The 23,894-nt window shown below is 43.4% G+C and overlaps 1 pseudogene; it reads left to right on the top strand.

Annotated features, from left to right (window-relative positions):
* The first annotated feature begins 11,171 nt into the window (after positions 1–11,171).
* Positions 11,172–11,295, top strand: LOC103609231 (annotated as a pseudogene).
* Positions 11,296–23,894: the final 12,599 nt, after the last annotated feature.

Consider the following 23,894-nt stretch of genomic DNA (forward strand, 5'->3'; position numbering starts at 1 on the left):
AAATTCAGTAAAGTAGTGTCCACTGGGGAGAGAGGGACTAGGATGCGGAGTTAGAGACGGGGGTACCTTTGAGGCTTCAATAGTATCTTTAATATTTTGTTTCTTAAATAACATAAGAAAAATGCAAATATGGAAAATGGCTTCAAAGCTGGGTGGTGGGTAGACGCCTGTTCACTGTCTTTTTTCCCTGTACTTTTCAGTATGCTGGAAATATTTCCTGATTTAAAAAACCAAAGCTCTAGTGCCAGGTCTCCCAGTCTGGCTGTGTCACCTTGGACAAGCCCCCTCTCTTCCCTGTACCTCTCTTCTTTGTAAAATCGAGGGTTACATTAGAAGATCTGCCATGTCCCTTCCAGTTCTGAAATTCAATGATCCATCAACCAATGAATGGATAAACTAAACATGGTGTATCCACACAATGGAATATTATTTGACAATAAATAATATTGCTCCAACATGGATGAACCTGGAAAACATACTAAGCGAAAGGAGCCAGGCACAAAGGGCCACATATAGTATGATTTCATTCACATGAAATGTCCAGAATAGGCAAATCCGCAGAGATGAAGAGGAGATTAGTGGTTGCCTGGGGCTGCAGAGAACGGGAGGTTCAGAGTTGCGAGGGCTGAGGGGTGAGGGCCTCTCTCTGAGGTGACGGAAATGTCCTAAAATTGATTGTGGGGATGCTCACGCAACTCTGAATATACTAAACAACATAGAATTGTACACTTTAAATGAACTGTATGGTATGTGAATTATATATCTCAATAAAGCTGATAAAAATAAAAGCCTCCATTTGCCAAAATAAATAAATTTAATGACCCCGTATTCATTTTGTGAATGTTCCTTTTTTCAGATGCAGCAAGCCGCTAACCAATGTCATAGCTAGAATGAACTTCTAATCTAGGCTAAGTTTTTAGAAAAGTTAGAGACAGCCTATTGGAAAAATTGGGTGTTGGTAATTAACTTCTGCTGCACCTGAGACAACCTTTCCAATTGCACAGATCTGGATATTGGAGAGAGAAAAACGACTCCAGTTTGCCTAGGACAATTTGATTAAGAGAACTAGGAAGTGGAAAGTCCTACTAATTAAAGTGTGCGCAGACAGTCCTCTACAAGTGAAGGCACAGAAAATAAAATTCTGACTCTGGTGGCTGTCATTGCCACAAAAAATAAAAGAAAATACGGCTAACCAACAGGATGATTAGGTTTTTTGCGATTTGGTTCTAATCCTAACATGAGAATACAGTAGCGTTGGGTGTTTCACAACCAAGTGAGTTTGTTTCCAACTGTAAAAGTGATTTGGTGCCAGATATCAATTTTATGGCCCTTCCCTGGGTGTAATAACTGGAAAGTGCCTGAGGAAAACCTCTGCCAGAGACCTAGAAGTGCTGCACATAGATCCTCCTGCCTACAGGAATGAGAGCTGGTGGAGAGCTAGCAAATAATTACATTTTTCTGCAATAAAGCCTGATACATCCATAATAAAAGTTAATGATTAGGTACATACTTTCAGGCATTTCAAAAGAGTCTAGACTGCAAATACTAAAAGAAATCTTTGTATGCTTCTTCTTTAGATTTTCACGTGAGTAGGATCTTAAAGTTTCTTCAATACCAGCCATTCGTGTATTTTTTTTTTTTTCTTTTTCCTTTTGTCATCCAAACAGCCCCACTTAGGAAAGCTCTGTTAGGACTCTCAAAATAGGTCTAGGCTGTAAACTATGTTCAAAATGTTATAAAGTTATAGCATTAAAACATATGCCAAAGGCAGAACACTTTCTCTTTATCTTTCTTTTTTATTGCATCATAATTGATTGTACATATTTTGGGGGTTCAACGTTGACTATGTTGATCAAATCAATATCTTTGGCATATATATTATTACAAATCGTACTTATTCTTTCTGCCCCTTGTCCAATCTCTCCCCACCCTCTCTCTCCCCTCTCCCACCTTTGATAACCCTAGATTCTTCCCTCCCTCTGAAAGAGTAACAGTTACTCTGTTGATTTGTTGCCTAGATGATCTGTCTAGCCCTGAGAGAGGTGTGTTCAGGTTCCCCACTATGATCGTAGAGCAGATGCTTCTTCTGTCACTCTGGAATGGGCGTTGTGGAGAGAGACGTCCGCTTCTTTTCTTTGGTCTCTGCTGGTGACTCTCCGTGTGTCAATGCACTTGAGTGGCTGGCGGGTCATTGGCACGGTGGTTGTGGTGTCTAGCTGCTTTTGCAGCAGCCATGGCTATCGTGGTGGCTGCAGTGAGCCACCCACATGGAAGTGGTGTTTTTGACCTGCTCCTTGCCTGGATGTGGGAGGAGGGGCTGGTCCTGGCTCTATGCATTTTTACATTCTAAGATGTTGGTGCAGAGCAGTTGGGTGGGAGGAGGAGAGGGGAACAGCGAAGAAAATAGGGTGGGAAAAGGAGGAAGGAGGGGGTGTGGCTGAGGCCTGGGGCACCCCCCTCATTCCTGCAGGGGAGACCAGGAGGCTTCCAGTGGTGGCTTGGTCATCGCTGGGCTGGTTGTAGATGTCAGGGGTGTGTGGCTGACACCCTTGGCCCTTTGGCTTGGGAGCCCCAGGGTGTTTCCTGCAGCTGCTCAGTGGTCATCACTGGGCTGGGTGTGGGTGTCAGGGGGCATGGCTGAGGCCCTGGATAATCCCCACTCCCTGGCTTGGGGGTCCAGGGGGCTTTCTGTCCTTCTAGGTTTTATAGGTGTTCTTTGGTGATGTGAGACCTTTACTAGTTAATATCAAACTTTGTCTCTGATCTGTGGGTATTTTGTTTTTTCTTTCAGTTCTGTGTTGGATAATTTGCTGTTCTTACCACTTAAACTCTGAACCAGAACTAATTTGTTGTCCTTTGCTTACTTAAAATGGGGGAACTTCCTATGGGGACCACCACTTGAGCTCTGTGGTTGAGCTAAATTGCTGCTTTGCTGCTGATTCCCTGGGGAAGGCTTTTTGTGCAGCTCAGGTTTTAATGGTTGACTTTACAGCTACTTCTGGGTCTCATGAGATCTGGTGCACCTGGGTTATGTGGAAACTGTTCTGGGTCTGAGTCTTTTCAGCGAAGTGCACCCATGCTGTTCTATGTTCCTGACCAGTCTCCACTGAGTGGTCCTGTGCTGATTGGGGGGCAGATCAGTTGTCCTTGCTGTGCCACAGTGTTCCCCCAGTGGGCCTGTCTCCCCCACCAGCCACCTCAAACACTTCCCATGGGATGAGCTGTGCTCCAGTCCCTTGCAATGACTCACCAGCCTCTGAGTGGCTACTTTTTCTGTTGTCTGTGGCTCCTCACTACTACATGGGTCCACAGGAACCCTGTTAGTGGTCTTGCTGGCCTGAAGGCCACCAAGGCCCTTTTCTCCCCTGCTGCCTCCAAGCAACTTCATCTGATGGGCACAGCTGCGGCTTTTGCCAGTTCCTGCTCCATGCACTCAGCAGCTCCAGCCTGGAAATGGCTGGGGCTTGAAATGATGGGATCAGTCTTCTCTTTCTCTCATCGTGGCTTCTCCCACCTTCATGGACTTGGTAGGTCTCTCCTCTTCCCCTGAGTTCTAGCGGCCCCAGTTTGGCTGTTGTTGCTTTTTTATAGTTGTAAATTGGTTGATTTGTGGGAGAGAGTGATGCTGGGAACTGTTCTATTCTGCCATCTTGACCGGAAGCCCCTAGATCACTTTAAAAATGAGAAAATAAGTTTTTTTGGAAAGTTTGAAGTTTTTATCTCTTTTTGTAAACACTATAAATATGTATATCCCTTTATTATTCCTTCCACAGTGGGAAGAAAATGAAATAGAAATAGAAATTGGTAGTAGGGGGGCCGGCCCGGTGGCGCACTGCTACAGTGTTCCGCTTGGGAGCGCGGTGGCGCTCCCGCCGAGGGTTCGGATCCCACATACAGACCGGTTCCCGCTCACTGGCTGAGCGAGGTACGGGTGCAGCACCGAGGGTTGCGATCCCGTTGCCGGTCCCAGTCCGGTGCGGGCGCGACACTGAGGGTTGCGATCCGTTGCCAGTCACGAAAAAAGACAAAAAGGAAAAAATAAAAAATAAAAAAAAAATAAATTGGTAGTAGGTAGCCATATTCTGTTATAGTTGCAAAATTTTCTAATTTAGAAAGATCCTCAGGAATCCTCTAGTCCTCCTTTTCATTTCATAGAAGAAGAAACAGAGCTTAGAAAGGTCAAATGACTTGTCCAAGGTCATTGGCTTTAAGCCCCCAGAGAGTTAACACATTGGAGACTTTATGCACTTAAGACCAAGAACTCTCATAGTTAAGAGTATTGCTGTGGGGCCACATTCATTCATCCTGCAAGTATGTATTGAGCACTTACTATGTGCCAGACTTCGTGATCCCAGCTGTAATGACAGCTGCCCTCTGGAGCACCACCTCTGATGGTTAGAAAAATACTGCCCTCAGTGACTGTATCTGGATTCCCCCCCCCTCCCTGACCATCAGACCTGCACAGGACCCGTGGGGCCCCAGACAACAGGACCAATGGAGGCCCTCATTCCTCACGTCTAAACATTTAAATGCCATAAGTCAATTTACTGCAGTAAATAAAATGAGACATGTAGACATACCCCCAAATTCATGGGGCCTCGAAGTATAACAGGGTCCCTGGCTCACCTTCCTCTGCTGCCTGCCTCTGGCTCTGCCCCGCACCACCCAGCCTGCACACGCTCTTGTCCTGCCCACCAGAGCCTCTTGCCTACCCTCTGGCCTAGAATCACACACACCATCCTGGTCCAGCCTCAGAAGGGCAGACTCTAGAAGTTGGCTGGGGGCCATTCGGGTAGGGAATTCTGGGATCCCCGATAACCAGCGTACAATCCAGAAGTGGGAACTGGGCTCCTTGTCCCATGGGGAGGGGCATGGCCAGTGGAGGGCCAGAGTGGGCCCCACAGCATGAGACCCAGGGCAGGGTCCCAGCCTGGGGTTGGCTGGGGGTCATTCGGGTAGGGAATTCTGGGATCCCCGATAACCAGCGTACAATCCAGAAGTGGGAACTGGGCTCCTTGTCCCATGGGGAGGGGCACGGCCAGTGGAGGGCCAGAGTGGGCCCCACAGCATGAGACCCAGGGCAGGGTCCCAGCCTGGGATGCAGGTGAAATAGACATTCCTGTCAGGTACCACCTTCACGCCTGCCTGCTTTCTCTGCAGGTCTCTGTCTTCCTTGATGATGTGGATCGTACAGAAACTTTCTTAGCCTTATTAAGATATTTTTAAATAGCTTAGTTCATAACATTCATAACTTAATTCATAATATTCAAATGTAAAATGCCAACTCGGACATCAAAGAGGAAGGCTGGGTAGCTGGGATTCTCTTAAACGTCCTTAGAGCACCTGACCTGTCCTTATCAGATGCCTCAGTGGCTGAAACATCCAGGCTGTCCTGGAGAGCATGGGTAAACTGTAGAAAATCTTGAGGAAGAAAATAAAAATAAATCACAGTGCCACCTCCCACTGTTAACATCTTGGTGCTTAGGTCTTTGATACATTTTGAGTTAATTTTTGTATATGGTGTGAGGTCAGGGTCCAACTTTATTCTTTTGCATGTGAATAACCAATTTTCCCACACTGTTGAAAAAAAACGTTTCCCCATTGAATGGTCTTAGCACCCTTGTCAAAAACCACTTGGCTGTACATGTGAGGGTTTATTTCTGGGCTGTCTATTCTATTCCATTGGTATATATGTCCATCTTTATGCCAATACCGCACCATGTTGATTACCGTAGCTTTGTTGTAAGTTTTGAAATCAGGACGTATGGGTTCATGTATTCTTTTTCAAGATTATTTTGCCAATTTGGGGTTCCTTGAGATTTCATATGAATTTTAGGATGTATTTTTCTATTTCTGCAAGAGAACATCATTGGGATTTTGATAGGAATTGTGTTGAATCTGTAGGTACTACTGTTATGTTTTTAAAAGTTTGCCTGATTAGCATATTAAAATGGCATTTTGTTATATTTAAATTTGCATTTTTTTATTCCTAATAAGGGATTGGCCATTTGTATCTGTCCTTTCTGAATCACCTCTTATCTGTTGCCTATTTTTTAATTGGAGTTTTAATATCACATATATAACGGGTATTAAGAATACCAACACTTCTTTTGTATATAAAATCTTCACATGTCCATTGGGCACCCTCTAGACCAGGCACTGTGTTCAATGTTGGTCTTCATGCTGCTGTGAGAAGAAGAAAGCCACGATCCCTGCCTTCCTGGGGCAGAACGGCAGATAGGCAGGATGAAAGAATTATCCAAATATGTAATTACAGATTGGGATAAGTGATGTAAAGGCCAGGACTGGAGTGCTGTGAAGGGGATCTGAGCTAGTCCAGGGCTCAGGGAAAGCTTTCCTAAGGGAGTGACATCAGAGCCGAGATGCTAACAATGAGTTGGAAATAACTAAAGATGGCGCGTGAGGGTTGCAGAGCATTCCTGAAAATGTATAAGCGTGTGCAAAGGCCCTGAGGCCCGAAGGAGCTGGATGTGTCCAAGGACATGAACGAAAGTGGTTTAAGCTGAACCATGAAGGATGGGAAGTGAACGGAAGTGGGGGTCAGGCACAGAGACAAGAGAGTTCCAGACAGGAGTGAGGGCATTCAGATCGTCAGTCAGCGACAATTTATTTGCCTTTCTAGACACTGTGTTTACAGCAGTAACTAAGATAGCCATCCAAGCCTAGGCTCATAGCTCATGGCTCATGGTCTTTTCCACTCTAAGCTCAGCCATTTTCTTGGGTGAATTCACCACCCATCACCCACCCTGGTGATTTCCTTGATTGGTTCATTTCTTCGTCCATTCATTTATTCCACAAATATTCATTGAGCACCCCGTGATGTACAGGCTGTGCTCTGAGCTGCTGGGGCTCCAGCAGTGAACACGACATCCAAGTCCCTGCCCTTAGGGACAGGAGAGATGGACAATAAGCAAACGTGCAAATTAGTCAGCTAATCTCAAATATCTACAAGTCTTTAGAGGTGAATTAGGAGGGGGGAAAGGGCAGAGAGTCATGGGCAGGATCTCTGAGTGATGGACATGTGACATGTGGCTGCCTGGAGGGGCAGGTCCTGCAGGACCCTGCAGGCAGAGATAGGATCTTTATCTTATCCTCAGGGTGAAGGGAAGTCCCAGGTTGTTTTCAGCCAGGAAGTGGCCCCATCAAGCTTGTGCTTGGGAAAGATCCCTCAGGCTTGGTTGTGGACAATGGAATGGGGACAGCAGAACAGACCCCAGAGATCATGGGAGGCTATTTGGGTGGCCCAGGTGGGAGGTGAGGGCATCCTGAGAAAGGGTGGAGGCAGTGACCACAGAGAGACATGGGTAGTTGAACCCAAGGTGTTCAAGACCTGGCGAAGGATGGGTCAGGGGAGGAGGAGGAGGGTGGAGCCCAGGGTGGAGCTGCAGGTCCTGGCGAGTGGAGCTGCAGAAGGTGCCACTTCATAAGAAATGAACCCAGGAAGGGCCTGGCTGTGGGGGAAGACCTTGAGTTTGGTCTTGGCGAGTAGTGCCTGGAGGTACCTGTGCAAATAGCAAGTTGGAGAGAGCAGAGCAGAGCTGACATAATGCAGGTGGTGCGAGTGCTGGATCTGAGAGAGCTCGGGGTGGAACAGTTAGGTCTTGAGATGCATTGGACACGGGGCGTGAGCAAGAGGGCAGTGACAAGGGTGGACCCTGGGTTCCAGCTTGTACCACCTAGAAAGATGCTGCTGTCTTGGGCAAATAAACAACCCTGTTTGTCATTTGCCTTTTAATTTGTTTGGGGTGGGATTAATTTAACTTACCATAAGAAAATAATTTTCCTGCACATTTTACTAATGCTAGAGTGAATTACATTTAAGTCACTGAAATTTGGGGCCGTGTTAAACCAATTTCCTAAAAATAAAGTCCTCAGCATCCTTAGAAATAATTCAAAGCCATGCATCAACCCAAAGCTGAGTTTGTCACTCTCACATGAGGAAAACCTGGGTTTGCTTATGGTAAACACCCACACCACAGTCTTCCTAAAATCGTTGAATTCCGGGTGTAACTAAGAAAGGTTTCAGGTTGTAAGATGACACTGTTACCTGAAGGCTGCACATACCTGCTGAATCACTTTTTAAGCAATTGCAGAAACAACAATTTCTCTTGTTCTCAGTACGGCTTTGAGCCACAAAAATTAATTACATCACCTAGGAAATTAGCCTCGTGTTTTGCATCCAAAGGTCAATGTTCAGCCTGAGAAATGCTTTAGTGCTTTCAAACACAGGGTTCAGCATATAAATATTTATCACATGGAGGACAGGAACTCATTGTGCATGGCTTGTTTACCTTATCGGGTAGTTACCTGGGCCAGAGTCCACTGTCTGCTTCCTGTCCCAATTTCTCTTGCCCAAGACTTTGGGCGACTGTTTATTTGACAGAGTGTTCTGTCCTGTTCCCTTTCTTCTGAGAATAAAGGTACAGGATGCTAAACAAATGAATCACCTGGTCCACGAGTGCCCGATTTCTGGAGAGGGGAGAGTTCTAGGTGTTTGCTGGAAAGATCCAGCAACAGCTGTGAGAAAAGAAAGAGCTGCCACGTCCACGGGAAAACGGGGAGCGTGCATTTCTTCCTCCATAACTTTGGCTTGTTGGCGTTAGCGTTTCAGATGCTCTCACTGGATGCATGGAATGTCTCGTCAAGTCTGACAATGAGAATGAAGTCCCAGATGGTGCAGAACAACGATCACAAACATGATTTGAGGCAAAAACGGCCTTCTATTTTGTTGCTCTTTGCTGTGCTTATCAAATGCCAGCGTTAGAGAAACATTGGCCAAGTCGGCTTTAACTGGCCACACATTTATTTTGGCCCCTCTTACCTTTTATTTCGCAAGGTCTCATACTGACTAGCTCAGGCGATGGTTACATAACAAAGCTCAGCCGGCTGCGTGCCAGAAATTCAGCTCAGCACTTGCTGCCTCCCCGCCTTGGTCCCAGGCAATGGATTTCTGAACCTTCAGAACAGAAATCTCAGGTCGTGTTAAATCAGCCAGTATTGCTGGGAACCTCTGTCAACCAACTAGTTCTCAAGTGTTGGTTTTCATATCCTCCAATATCCTGGTTTTCACTAATCAATCATCGCATACCCGGTATGGATTTATCAGAATCTGTTCTAAATTTTTTATTATTACTCTTGCAGAGTTACTGATTCTAAAAGCTTACTAGCAACTGTGCATTGTTACATTTTAATTTACATTTAATTTTACATTTATTTAATTTGTGTTTCTTTTTGCTTTTAATTTGATGGGTCATTTGTATCTCTCCTTCCTGAATTGCTCTCTGTCCTTTGCCAGGAGTTTTCTATGGGAGTTTTAATATGTTCTTATATAAAGAACATTAAGAATATCAACACTTGTTTTATGTAAAATCACCAATATCCTTGGGGCATTTCTCTAGTCCTGGGCACTGTGCACGGTTTCTTTTATTTGTTCTAAATGTACCCCTTCTAAGCTTCATGAGATAATCTTTCCAACCAATTTTCCAAAATTGGTAAGCAAATTCATATTAATATCCAATGACCCCATGAAGATAAGGCTTGGCCCATCTTGTCCATTGTTGGATCCCAACACCTAGATGTGTCCAGACCAAGGAGGCACTTGATAAATATTCTTCTAATGAACAGAAAATCCATACAGAAAGTATTTTCTACTTTTCCCCTGTGCCATCATCTTTCTAAGCTAAAAAAAAAAAAAAGAAACCTAACCTTTTATTCCACCTCTAACAGAAGCGTTTTATTCCCATGATTATATTTTAATGGCTCTTCTCTAAGATATTTTCTTGACATACAATAATTAAAAATGCATATGCTATTCAAGATTGTATACAAAAGTAGGGACATATTTTTAACTTTGCTTCCAAACCCTTTCTTGATGTATTTTATAGGCTTTCAGCCACAGTGGGTCTATTGAGTCAGTGTCTTCATTGGAATGTTCTACTCTAACTGCTTGAAAACTGATGTAATGGAGTTTGTTATCCTATTATAATGCATATGACCATGCCAAGCTTCCCTCATTTATTAGCTTGTACTCGTGCACACCAAAGTGAGATTTCAGGGGCCACACAAACCCTATACATGTGGGAGACATGCACTGCGACTGTGGAATGAACTGAAGAAATCCAGGAGGGCCGCTCCTGCTCAGGACATCCCTCGCTCAAGTCTAACTGCACCCGAGGTCCACCTGTGTTCATTCATTCAACATTTATTGCATGCTGACTCTGTGTCAGGTTCTATGTGAAGCACCAGTGCAGAGATTTGTGACTAGGGCTATAGATTTTCAGGAATTCTCTCAAAAGGTAGGTTCAGCTGGGATAGACAACACATTAATCACCTATGCCTCGGTGTGAACTGGTTTGCAAGATCACTCAAGCCCAGAAGGGGTGGTCGGGATTCCTACCCAGGCTGTCCGGCACCGTATATGCCAAATGAGTGTTGCTTCATCACATTGTCATTTTGGGAGGATGCGTGTTTACTGCAATGATCCTGCCGTTCCCCAAACATGTTGGGAATCATCCTCTTGGAATCTGACTAGAAACTAAAGTTTTTGGGATGTATTTCCAGCTCTAGCAGTAAGCAGCTAAGATGCTGTAAGTGAACCACTTCATTCCTCTCTCCTTGGCTTTCTCATTTGCAAAATGAGGGGATTAGACCAAATATTTCACAAGATTCCTGCCAGCTCCAACAATCCATGGTCCAGAAGTTTCTGCTTAACCACAGCATTTCCGTTTGTGGTGAGATTGAGTTCTGTGCACTTCTCTGTAATACAGGGGTATTTAGACTTCACTATTTTGTTGTGTGCATTATATAAAATAATGGCCTTGAAAATATTGCAGATTGCAAAGCATTAGATGGATGTAGTTTACAGCTTATTACTTTATGTCACCCAGTGTTCTGGCCACTGCTGCTTCTCCAAGCCTGTGATTCACTTTGAAGTTCAATTAATAAAAATACATTGAGTGGGGAAGGCCACTTCTGTGGGAGAGCTTGGCTTGGCACCACTGGGTGGGTGAACCCGAAATTGGACTTGGGACCCTGGTACCAGATCCTGGAGCCTGAACTGCACCTCTTTTGACTCTGCCTTTTCCAGACTTGTTGTTTCTCTGAGATAGGAGCCCATAAGAGGACTGGTTATTTCTTGAAGCTCTAAAACCATGACTCATAGATCAGTGATGTTCAGGGATGTGGCCATTGACTTCTCTCAGAAAGAGTGGGAATGCCTGGACTCTCTGCTCAGAGACATTTGTACAGAGATATGATGTTAGAGAACTATAGCAAGTGAGTGTCACTAGAATTTTTGGAACTGTAAAGCAGGAGCCATGGGCAGTCCCCACTGCCCAGAAGAAAGCAGGAGAACTCATGGGGCCCTAGGGCAGCAGCAGGCAGCACCCCCTGCCCAGCATAAAACAGAAGCAGCTGAAAACACCACTTCTGCATGGGTGGCCCAGCACAGTCACCACCGCAACCATGGCTGCCATAAAAGTGGCTCACCACCACAGTAGCAGCCACAGCCACTGTGTGGGTGGTTTGCCAGCCACTCGACTGCACTGACACAAGGAGAGTCACCAGTGTAGACTGGAAAAAGAAGAGGAAGTCTCTCTCCTCAAAGCCCACTCCAGAGTAATAGAAGCAACAGCTCTACCAGATGATCATACATCAATGTACAGATACTAGAAATACAAAAACCCAAGAAAATATAACACTACCAAAAGAATAGTCTCTCTCCTCAAAGCCCACTCCAGAGTAATAGAAGCAACAGCTCTACCAGATGATCAGACATCAATGTACAGATACTAGAAATACAAAAACCCAAGAAAATATAACACTACCAAAAGAATACAGTAATTCTCAGACACCAGACCCTATAAAGCTACAGTAATTCTCAGACACCAGACCCTATAAAGCAGGAAACCCTTGAAATGACTGAAAAGGTATTCCAAGCAACAATCTTAAGGAAACTCAATGAGATATGAGAAGACTCAGACAACATAATGAAGCATATGAGGGAGGAAACTTACAAAGAGATCATTCAATACCTTAAAAAAGAATGTATCAGAACTCATGGAACTGAAAGATTCACTCAGTGAAATAAAAAACAGAACTAATAGCTTAAGCAGCAGGTTAGAATAAGCAGAAGAAAGAATTTCCGATCTTCAAGATAGTCTGTTTGAAATAACCCAGGCAGACAAAAAAAAAAAAAAAAAGAAAGAAAAAAAGAATTTTTAAAAATGAAGAAAATCTAAGAGAGCTAGCAGACAACCTTAAGCTCACAAACATTCAAATCATGGATGTTCTGGAAGGGAAGGAGAAAGGAAAAGGCATTGGAAACCTATTCAACAAAATAATAATGGAAAATTTCCCAGGTATAGAGAGAGACATGACCTTCAGATCCAGGAGGCTCAAAGATCCCCAAATAGAGTCAACCCAAAAAGATCTTCTCCAATACCCATTATAGTCAAATTGGAGAAACTTAAAGACAAAGAGAAAATTCTAAAAGCAGCAAGAGAAACGCATCAAGTCACCTATAATGGAGCCCCTATCAGACTAACAGAAGACTTCTCAACAGGAATTCTACAGGCCAGAAGAAAATGGGATAATATATTCAAAATACAAAAGAAAAAAACTGTCAGCCAAGAACACTGTACCCAGCAAGGCTATCTTTCATAAATGAGGGAGAAATAGTGTATTTTCCAGACAAACAAAAACTGCAGGACAATTTACAGACCCCTTTTACCCTCTTTCTCACCGAACTACTTTTTATGGACATATACATTTATATAGCTATAGCTAGATAGATAAATACACATATAATGTCTCAAATAAAGGTCCATTTTCTACTCTACAAATTGGTGTTTAACTGCTGATATATTTTCATTTTCACATGACAGTATCATCTAGTCAATAAATTAAAAGAGAAACACAGGATTTAAACTACACTTTAGACAACTGGACCTGAAAGATATCTACAGAACATGTCATCCAACAACTACAGATTGTACATTCTTCTCATCAGCACATGCAACATTCTCCAGGATAGACCATATATTAGGTCACAAATCAAGCCTCAACAAATTTTTAAAAACTGAAATCATATAAAGTATCTTTTCAGACCACAATGGATTGAAAGTATAAAGCAATAACAAGTGAAACTCAGGAAACTATATAAATACATGGAAATTAAACAACATGCTCCTGAATGACCTATGGGTCCAAGAAGAAATTAAACTGGAAATAAGAAAATTTCTTGAAATTAATGAAAATAAAGACACGTCATACTAAAACCCATGAGATACTGCAGAAGCAGTACTAAGAGGGAAGTTTATTGCAATAAACTCTTGCATCAAAAGAATAGAAAGATTTCAAATAAACAACCTAATGCTACACCTCACAAGAGCTAGAAAAGCAAGAACAAGCCAATCCCAAAATTAGTAGACAGAAGGAAATAATATCATAGTAGAACTAGATAGAGATCCCAAAAATGATATAAAAAAATCTGTGAAACAAAAAGTTTGTTTCTTGAGAATATAAACAAAATAGACAAGCCATTAGGTAGGCTAACTCCAAAAAGAAGAGAGAAGGCTCAAATAACAAAAATCAGAAATGAAAAAAAACCAAAAAGGCATTCCAACCAATACCACAGAATTACAAAGAATCATTAGAGACTATTATAAATAACTATATGCCAACAAATTTGAAAGCCTAGAGGAAATGGATAAATTTTTGGACACATACAAACTTTCAAGACAGAACCAAGAAGACATAGAAAGCCTGAACAGACCAATAACAAGCAAAAAGATTGAAGCAATAATCAGCAGTCTCCCAGCAAAGAAAAGCCCAGGACCGGATGGCTTTACTGCTAAATTCTACCAGACATTTAAAGAGGAATTAATACCCATTCTCTTCAAACTATTCCAAAAAATTGAAACAGAGGCCATTCTCCCAAACTCATTCTATGAAGGCAGCACCACCCTGATACCAAAACCAGACAAAGATATGACAAAAAAAGAAAACTACAGGCAATATCTCTGATAAACATAAATGCAAAAGTCCTCAATAAAATATTAGCAAACAGAACACAGCAACACATCAAAAAAATTATATACCATGATCAAGTGGGATTCATCTCAGGGATAAAAGGACAGTTCAACATATGCAAGTAAATAAATGTAATACACCAGATCAGCAAAATCAAGGACAAAAAACATATCCTTATTTCAATAGACATAGAAAAAGCATTTGACAAAATTCAACATCCCTTCATGATAAAGACTCTCAGCAAATTAGGTATAGAAAGAAATTATCTCAACACAATGAAAGCCAAATGAGACAAACCTACCGCCAATATCATGCTGAATGGAGAAAAGCTTTCCAAATGGGAACAAGACAAGGATGCCCACTCTCACCACTCCTATTTAACATAGTGTTGGAAACACTAGCCAGTGCAATCAGGCAAGAGAAAGATAAAAACGGCATCTAGATTAGAAAAAATGAAGTCAAACTGTCCCTGTTTGCAGATGACATAATCCTATATATAGAAAAACCTAAAGACTCTAATAAAAAAACTCTTAGAGCTGATAAACGATTTCAGTAAAGTTCCAGGATACAAAATCAACATGCAAAAATCAGTAGCATTTTTATATTCCAATAACAAACTAGCAGAAAAAGAAAGCAAGAAAGCAAGTCCATTTACAACAGTCACCAAAAAAAAAAAAAAAAAAAAACTTAGTAGCTTCCGGTCAAGATGGCAGAATAGACAGTCCCCAGTGTCACTCTCTCTTGCAAATCAACCAATTTACAACTATTAAAAAGCAATGACAGCCAAGCTGGGGCTGCTAGAGATCAGGGGAAGAGGAGGAGAGACCTGCAGAGTGCATAAAGGCCAGAGAAGCCATGATGAGAGAAAGAAAGAACTGCTCCAACTGTTTTGAGCTCCATCTGCTTCAAGGCTGGAGCTGGTGAGTGCATGGGGCAGGAGCTTGCAAAAGCCACAGCTGTGCCCTTTGGATGAAGTTGCTTGGAGGCTGCAGGGGAGAAGAGTGCTTTGGTGGTTCCCAGGCCAGCAAGACCACTAACAGGGTTCCCATGGACCCACATAGGAATGAGGAGCCACAACAACTGAAAAAAAGGAGCCACTCAGAGGCTAGTGGGTCATCACAAGGGACCAGAGCATGGCCCATCCCATGGGAAGTGTTAGGAGCTTGGGCAGTGGGGGAAACAGGCCCACCAGGGAAACACTGTGGCACAGCAAGGACAGCTGATCTGCCCTTCAATCAGCACAGGACCACTCAGTGGAGACTGGTCAGGAACATAGAACAGCAGGTGGTACATTTTGCTGAAAAGACTCAGGTCCAGAACAGAGTTTCTACATGACCCAGGTGTACTGGATCTCATGAGACCCAGAAGTACCTATAAAGTCAACCATTAAAACCTGAGCTGCACAAAAAGCCTTCCCCAGGGAATCAGCAGCAAAGCAGCAATTTAGCTCAACCACAGAGCTCAAGTGCTGGTCCCCACAGGAGGTTCCCCCATTTTAGAAGTAACCAAAGGAAAACAAATTAGTTTTAGTGCAGAGTTTAAGTGGTAAGAACAGCAAATTATCCAACACAGAACCAAAAGAAAAAACAAAATACCCACAGATCAGAGACAAAGTTTGATATTAACTAGTGAAGGTCTCACATCACCAAAGAACACCTGTAAAACCTAGAAGGACCGGAAGGCCCCTGGGCTACCAAGCCAGGAAAAGGGGAGGGTTTGAAGCCTCAGTCATGCCCCTGACACCCACAACCATTCCTGAGGGTGGGGGGCCAAGGGCAGCCACGTCCCACTGACACCCACGACCAGCCAGCGATGACCAACGAGCTGCCTAAGGAAGCACCTCAGGGTCCTGAGCTGGGGTGGTGGGTGGGATGAGGGCTTCAGCCACACCCCTTTGACATCTGCACCCAGCCCAGCAATGACCAAGCCACCAATGGAAGCCCCCTGGCCTCCCATGTAGGAATGAGGGGGGTGCCACAGGTCTCAACCCTGCCCCCCTTCCTCTTTCTCCCACCCTATTTCCTTCCCCATTGCCCTCTCCCCTCACCCCCAACTGTTCTCCAACAACATCATAGAATGTAAATAATAATAATATTAATAAATAAACTTAATAAATAAATCATTAATAAATTTTAAAAATTATTTAGGAATCAATTTAACCAAGGAGGTGAAAGGTCCCTACAACGAGAGCTACAAATCACTGAGTAAAAAAATTAAAGAGGACACAAAAGATGGAAAGACATTCCATACTCTTGGATTAGAAGAATTAACATTGTGAAAATGTCCATATTAACAAAGTGATCTACAGATTCAATGCAATCCCCAACAAAATACCAATGACATTCTTCACAGAAATAGAAAAACCAATCCTAATGTTCATCTGGAACAACAGAAGACTCTGAATAGCCAAAGCAATCCTGAGCAAAAAACAAAAAAAAAAAATAAAGCTGGAGGCATTACAATACCTGACTTCATATTATATTACAAAGCTATAGTAACCCAAACAGCATGGCACTGGCATAAAAACAGACATTTGGACTAATGCAACAGAACAGAGAACCCAGAAATCAACCCAAATACTTATAGCAAACTGGTATTTGACAAGGGCAACAGGAGTATACATTGGGGAAAAGACTGCCTGTTCAATAGTTGGCACTGGGAAAACTGGACATACATATGTAGAAGAATGAAACTAGACCTGTACCTCTTGCTATATACCAAAATCAACTCAAAATGGATTAAAGACTTATATACGAGACCCAAAACTATAAAACTATTAAGAGAAAACGTAGAGGAAACACTTCAGGGAGTAGGACTGGGCAAAGACTTTGTGAACAAGACCCCAAAAGCATAGGGAACAAAAGAAAAAAATAAACAAATGGGATTATATCAAACTAAAACACTTCTGCACAACAAAAGAAACAGTTAACAGAGCAAAAAGACAACCTACAGAATGGGAGAAAATATTTGCAAGCTATGCATCCATCAAGGGATTAATATCCATGATATACAAGGAACTCAAACAGTGGTTAAAGAAAAGAACAAGTAATCTGATTAAAAAATGGGCAAAGGAGCAGAATAGGCATTTCTCAAAGGAAGATTTACAAATGGCCAACAGACACATGAAAAAATGCTCAACATCACTCAGCATCAGGGGAATGCAAATCACGACCACACTGAGATATCATTTCATACCAGTTAGACTGGCCAGTATCAAAAAGACAGGATAACAAATGCTGGTGAGGATGCAGAGAAAGGGGAACCCTCCTACACTGTTGGTGGGACTGTAAATTGGTGCAGCCATCAGGGAAAACAGTGTTTTAGTCCGTTTTGTGCTGCTATAACAGGATACCTGAGACTGGGTAATTTATAAAGAACAGAGGTTTATTTGGCTTATGGTTCTGGGACAGCTGCATCTGGCACGGGCCTCAGGCTGCTTCTACTCATGGTGGAAAGTGGCAGGCAGCTGGTGGGTACAAGCAGATCACATGGTGAGAGGAAGCAAGAGAGAGAGAGAGGGGAGGTGCCAGGGTCTTTTTAAGCAATCAGGTCTTGCAGGACCTAATAGAGCGAGAACTCACTCATTAATCCCCCCTCCCCCAGGGAGAGCATTAATCCATTCATGAGGGATCCGCCCCCATGACTCAATCAGTTTCCAACACTGCCACATTGGAGATCAGATTTCCACATGAATTTTGGAGGGGACAACACATCCAAACTCCATCAAACAGTACAGAGGTTCCTCAAACAACTACAGATAGAGCTGCCATAAGATCCAGCAATCCCATTGCTGGGTATGTACCCAAAGGAATGGAAACCATCACGTGGAAGGGATACCTGCACTCCCATGTTTATTGCAGCTCTGTTTACATTAGGTAAGAGCTAGAACCAACCTAAATGTCCATTGATAGATGACTGGATAAGAAAAATGTGGTATATCTACACCATGGAATACTACTCTGCCATAAAAAAGAATGAAATTCTGCCATTCACAGCAACATGGGAGTGCAGGTATCAAAGAATGAAATTCTGCCATTCACAGCAACATGATGAACTTAGAGAAAATTATGTTAAACAGAATAAACCAGACACAAAGAGAAATACCGCATGTCCTCCCTCATAAGTGGGAGCTGAAACAAACAAAGATACAACAATCACAATGATTCATTAAACTTTCAAAAGGAGAGAAGTGAACTGAGGCCACCAGAGGTGGGAAAGGGGGAGAGAGGATTAGGGAGAAATTGGTAAAGGGCCACAAAAAATGCTTACATCGTGTAACTATAAAATGAAAAATATATATATATAGAGAGAGAGAGCATCTCCTCTGTGCCTGTCCTTTGCCAGGCTGTGGAGGAGCAGCAGGTTCAGGATTAGGGAGAAATTGGTAAAGGGCCACAAAAAATGCTTACATCGTGTAACTATAAAATGAAAAATATATATATAGAGAGAGAGAGAGCATCTCCTCTGTGCCTGTCCTTTGCCAGGCTGTGGAGGAGCAGCAGGTTCGTAGATCCAGTGCTCACAAGTGTACATTCAGGCTAGACACACACAGACGGGCCGGCTGAACACACAGAGAAGCAGCCGCGGGAAAGCAGCTAGAGCTGAGCCGAAGGCTGACCCCTTGCCCTGGGTAGCTCAAGCACCTTGGAAGAGGAAGGGGTGCTTATTCTGAGACCTAAAGGATGCTGTTAGGAGCTGAACTGCATCCACCCAAAAGATATGTTGAAGTCCTAACCCCCAGTACCTATGAATGGGACGTTACTTGGAAATAGGAGCGTTGCTGGTGTACTTAGTTAAGACGAGGTCATACTGGAGTAGTTGGGCCCTCAACCCAATATGACTGGTGTGCTTAGAAGAGAGAAATGTGCACAGAGGAAAGGCCACGTGGAGGTGGAGGAGACTGGAGCAGAGCATCTGTAAGCCAAGCGATGCCAAGGATTGTCAGCAACGCCAGAAGCTGGAGGAGGCAGGAAAGGAACGTCCCCTGCAGGTTTCAGAGGGAGAGTGGCCCTGCCAACACCTTGATTCTGGACTTCTGGCCTCCAGATCTATGAGACAATAGATCTCTGTTGTTTTAAGCCACCCAGCTCACAGTACTTTGTTATGGCAGTCATAAGAAACCAACACCGATGTGTAGGAGCCAGACACATAAAGAATTGGGCAAGAGGGGCCCAGGCCACAGGAGCAGCATTTGCAGTGGCTTTGGGGAGGAAACACCTTAGCAAGATCAAGGAACCAAAAGAAAGCTCATGAGGTCCAGCACAACCTGCCCACTGGAGCCCGGACCAGGCAAGGCTGGGTGAGTCGGGGAACCTGCCTGGATGCCGTCACGGCGAGGGGAGCTGGTGGTGGGTGCCCAGCACCCGGCTTGTGAGAAGGTGGTTCTGCTGCCAGACGTGGAGGGTGACCAGGAATCTTGCCGGTGGGAGGTGGTGGCACCTGCTCCAGGCCATGCAGTGAGAGGGAGGCAGTGGAATGTTCTGGACTATTTGTTAAAGAAAAAACTGACAGGACTAGGGTGAATTGGGTGTGGTCGTGCTGAAAGGAGAGGAAACAGGGTATGTCTGAACTATAAATAAACGTTCTAATGAAGTCAGTTTTTGGGTTGGCAGGTGGTGACAACTGTCATGTTCAGGTGGGGCTGGGGACGTCACGAGTTTGATGATCTGAGATTATTTCACTCTGTCTTTTCTCTTAGGCATCAATTTGGCTCCAACTGACTTGGCTGATGCCAAAATTCCACCCCTTCCTCCTCCTCAAGAGCACCCTGTCCCCAAAAGGAGTCTCAATTATGTCCTGTCAATGAGCATAATAGTTTGGCTAGTCCTCCTACCTTGAGGAGGAGAACCTTGTTTGAATACATAAGTTCTGGTGTGTTTGTAAAAATCAGTCCCCTTGCTTCACAGCCATACCTTGCAAGCCTAGGTTTAAAAAGATCGTGCCAGTGCATGTCATAAAGGTGCCCAGCTTTATTATCAAAGGCTGTTTGCTTATAAATAAATAATAAATGCATTTTCCCATTCCCATTTAATTAGGAACTTTGTAAGCTAACCATGAGCTTAGAGTCTTGTTAATCAAACAACGCTAGCCGGAAATTCACGACAGCGGGGCGCATGGCCATTGGAGCTCGCGACCCTTTTTTCTAAGACCTGTAATGATGCTGGTGATCGCAGGGAAAGGCACTGGCTTTTGTGGTAGCCACTTTCATATGAAATGCTCTGTGAGATAAGGCTAGGGGAAGTGATTATAAATATAAATACAGTGTTTGGGCTGGCAATAAAGAGGTAGAGGCAGCCAGTTCAAACATAAAACTTTATTATGTTTTGAAACCACATGCACAACCATGTCTATCCCGGGTCCCCTCTCTGATCACTCTCCCTAGGTAGTGTCGTCATCCACACAGCCTGGCAGCCCCCAGATTGCATTGTCAGTGCCTGGTTCCACTCAGGAACTTCAGACTGGGTCCCCCACTTCCTGTTGTGTCTCTGTGGTCAAAGTCTCCTGCATTGAACACGCCCCAACAGCACTCTCCTCTTCCCACCCATACGGGCTTGTCCCCGCATTTCTCTAAAGTGTAACTGGCACCACCTCCCACCTCCCGCCAGGGCAGCGTCAGGCTCCAGCGGTTCTGTTCCTAATCATCTTGCATATGTCCCCCATCCGCATTGCCACGGCCATTGCCCAGGCCGCCATCATTTGTCATCTGGGTCATTGCTAAGTCTCCGGAGCGGTCTCCCAGGCTCATGCCAGTCTCCTGCCACCAATCCGTTGTCTGCACTGTAGCCACGATACTCTTTAAAAGAATGCAAATCTGCTCATGTTGAGTTCCTTAAAAGAAAGCAAACAACCTTTGACATCGCCCCGTTTATTACTCCAAAGGTGAAGCCGGTTTCCTTAGCTGGACACTCCCGGCTAATTCCCACTCGCCCTTCAGGGGAGGCTTCCTGCTTCGGTCTTCACTGTCTTGGGGGCTCAGTGGAGGGCCCACCGTGGTGCTCGGCCATGCCCTTCTCCGTCGGGCACACATTTGACAGTGCACGGAGATTTGGAGATTGCCTGTTCAGGGTGTGAGTCGCACCCACATGTGCACGTGCACGGAAACAGCCATTTCGCTGTTTCTTTTCAGTCACATTTGACTCCAAGCCTTGACCCTGCCAGGCGAGTGGGAAGGTAATGTCTTTTATCCGTGGGGCTCCCAGCAGTCTCTCTGTCCCAGGCCAGTGCCCTAGCCAGAGAGAAACATCGGAGGCAGTCCCTCCGTCTGAGGCCACTCTGGGCAGCTCCCAATGCCCTTCCCCATGCTCACACTTGAGGACATGTCCTGAATGCTAGAATCTTGGCCTAGACGGAAATCCTGGAGCACTTGGGCACGTGCTCCAAACCTGGAGTGGGGCACAGGTTTGCTGTCCATATGGAAGCGTGATCTCCATCCATTCATCTGTCACAGGGACTCCCCAATGAGGGACAGCCAGCTCTATCTTCCCAGTGAATCTAGGCTATTCCAGAAAACAGGGAGGGGGCTGGCTTCCAGAAAACTCCCACCACATGCATCTCCCCTGGGGAGGACCCTTGGATTGGAAGAGGCTGAAATATAGTGAACCAAACACAGATTGGTGTCCCAGTTCCTTCCCTGGAACTTGCCTCCTTTCGCTCAGGTGCGAGCTCTGAGAACACAGTTCACATCCCGGTTGTTTAATTGGCCACACACACTGCCTGGTAATCAGAGCAAAATAGACGATGAAACACCATCCAGGCCTACCGGACATGCAAACATCAAAAAGTCTGACGCCGCTGAGGACAGGCAAGGGTGTGGAGAATCCGGAGCCCTTGGGCCCTGTAGGTGGGACTCCGATTACAAATCGGGGCAGCCACTTTGGAGAGAAGTCAACAGTATCGAGCAAAGTGAACACACATTTCTTTCAACCCTGCAATTCCACTTACGAGTGAACCTAGAGAAGCCCTCGCTCCTGAGCGTGTGGACACACACGGGGGTGTTCACTGCAACATGTTGTGATAGTGAAAAATTGGCTGGGATGTGAATGTCCATCAACAGGGGAAAAGATAAACAAGTTGTAAAGTATCTTTAGGTGGAATCACATAGAGCCATGGGCTTTCCAGGTTTTCGCTCATATACTCCCTAACAGAATTTTTTTTTTTTCCTTTTTTGTCTTTTTTCGTGACCGGCAACGGATTGCAACCCTTGGTGTTGTACCCGCACCTCGCTCAGCCAGTGAGTGGCTGGTCTATATGTGGGATCCGAACCCTCGGCGGGAGCACCGCTGCACTCCCAAGCGGCGCACTGTAGCAGCGGGAGCACCGCTGCACTCCCAAGCGGCGCACTGTAAGTGCGCCACCGGGCCGGCCCCCTAACAGAATTTTTTAAAACTATGTTACCTCACCCATTTTTAAGTTGACTTCTAAACTACTGCATCTTAAGTTAGAGGTCATTTCTAGGAGATACACACACACACACACACACACACACACCTTTTTAAATACGCCTCTTCCCGTGCTCTTTCAAATGCATCCAGTGGAATGTAAATGTATTGATTAGGAATCTTCTACAGTACATTTAAGAGGAAACACATGAAGAAACTCTTGTTTAATAGTCAAAAGTTTTTCAGTTATTTGGGATCAATATAGTGGAAGATCCTCACCAACTACACCACTTTAAATATTTCCTACCAGATATCAAGTGACAATCAAGGAGAATTAAATAATATATCTAAAAAGGTGAGAATTAAAATAATGAAAATTGGAGAAATATTTGGACCTACTAGAGCTGCAAAAACGATTAGAAATTGAAGCAGGACTTGAATGTTAAACTGAATAATTGAGAAATAAAACTAAACACTTGGAAAATAAAAACCTCTTTAGGTGTTTGACTTTAATAAATGAGATTGTAGAAGAGACCTCAGTACTTTGCTTTATAAGAAAGAGATGCTTCAGCTGTTAAAGTGATAAAGCTAAAATAAACAAATCTACGAAAGAGAAAAGAAAGATATTTTAGGAACAAGAAAATGATACATAGCAACTTGAAAAAACCTTATCATTTCAAGACTAAAACTACTAGATTGTTTAATAAATTGTATAAAAGTGAATTTGTTATTTAAGGACAAAATGTGAAACATTAAAAACTTTTTAGTTATTCCAGTTTATTGAATCCTGAAATTTGGCTAAATGAGGTTTACAGAGTTTGTGGATTAAAGATAAAGCAAAAATTAATAAAATTAAGCCAATTAATTAATTATGACATCTCAATAATTTTTATGACTTAATTGATAATAGAGATGTTGAATTTTTTTAATCTCAGAAAGTATAAAAATAACCAGAATTTTTTTTAATGTAATTGCTTTTAGTTCAGTAGAAATTGAAAGAGAATTCGGCATCTTTTTTTTTTTTTTTTTGGCAGGTGGCTGGTACAGGGAGAGAATTTGGCATTTTGACCAGTATCATTGATATTAAGAGAAAATCTCCAGTTATACAGACTGTAGATATAACCTAATAACTATCCATTTAGCGGAGCAATCCTTGGAAGAATTTGATATTAAAAAAATAGTTTAATTTTTAAAATAATTTTAATATCAAATGATATTTAAAATGATATTAATTTAAATGATAACATCATTAATTTAAATTTAAATGATAATTTAAATAATAAAATTATATTAATTTAAATGATAAAATCATCATAACTTATACAAATATTGAGTGAACACATCAAAGAGTTTATTTAACTCATGAACCAATGGAGCCAACACAATATTACAATCAGCTCAGAGAAGCATTCAGAGAAACCCATAAGTATAGAGAATCAGGAACGCTGAAATAAATTTGCAAAT

The sequence above is a fragment of the Galeopterus variegatus genome, unplaced genomic scaffold (assembly GCF_000696425.1).
Source record: "Galeopterus variegatus unplaced genomic scaffold, G_variegatus-3.0.2 Scaffold9369, whole genome shotgun sequence".
In the NCBI taxonomy this organism is placed as follows: domain Eukaryota; kingdom Metazoa; phylum Chordata; class Mammalia; order Dermoptera; family Cynocephalidae; genus Galeopterus; species Galeopterus variegatus.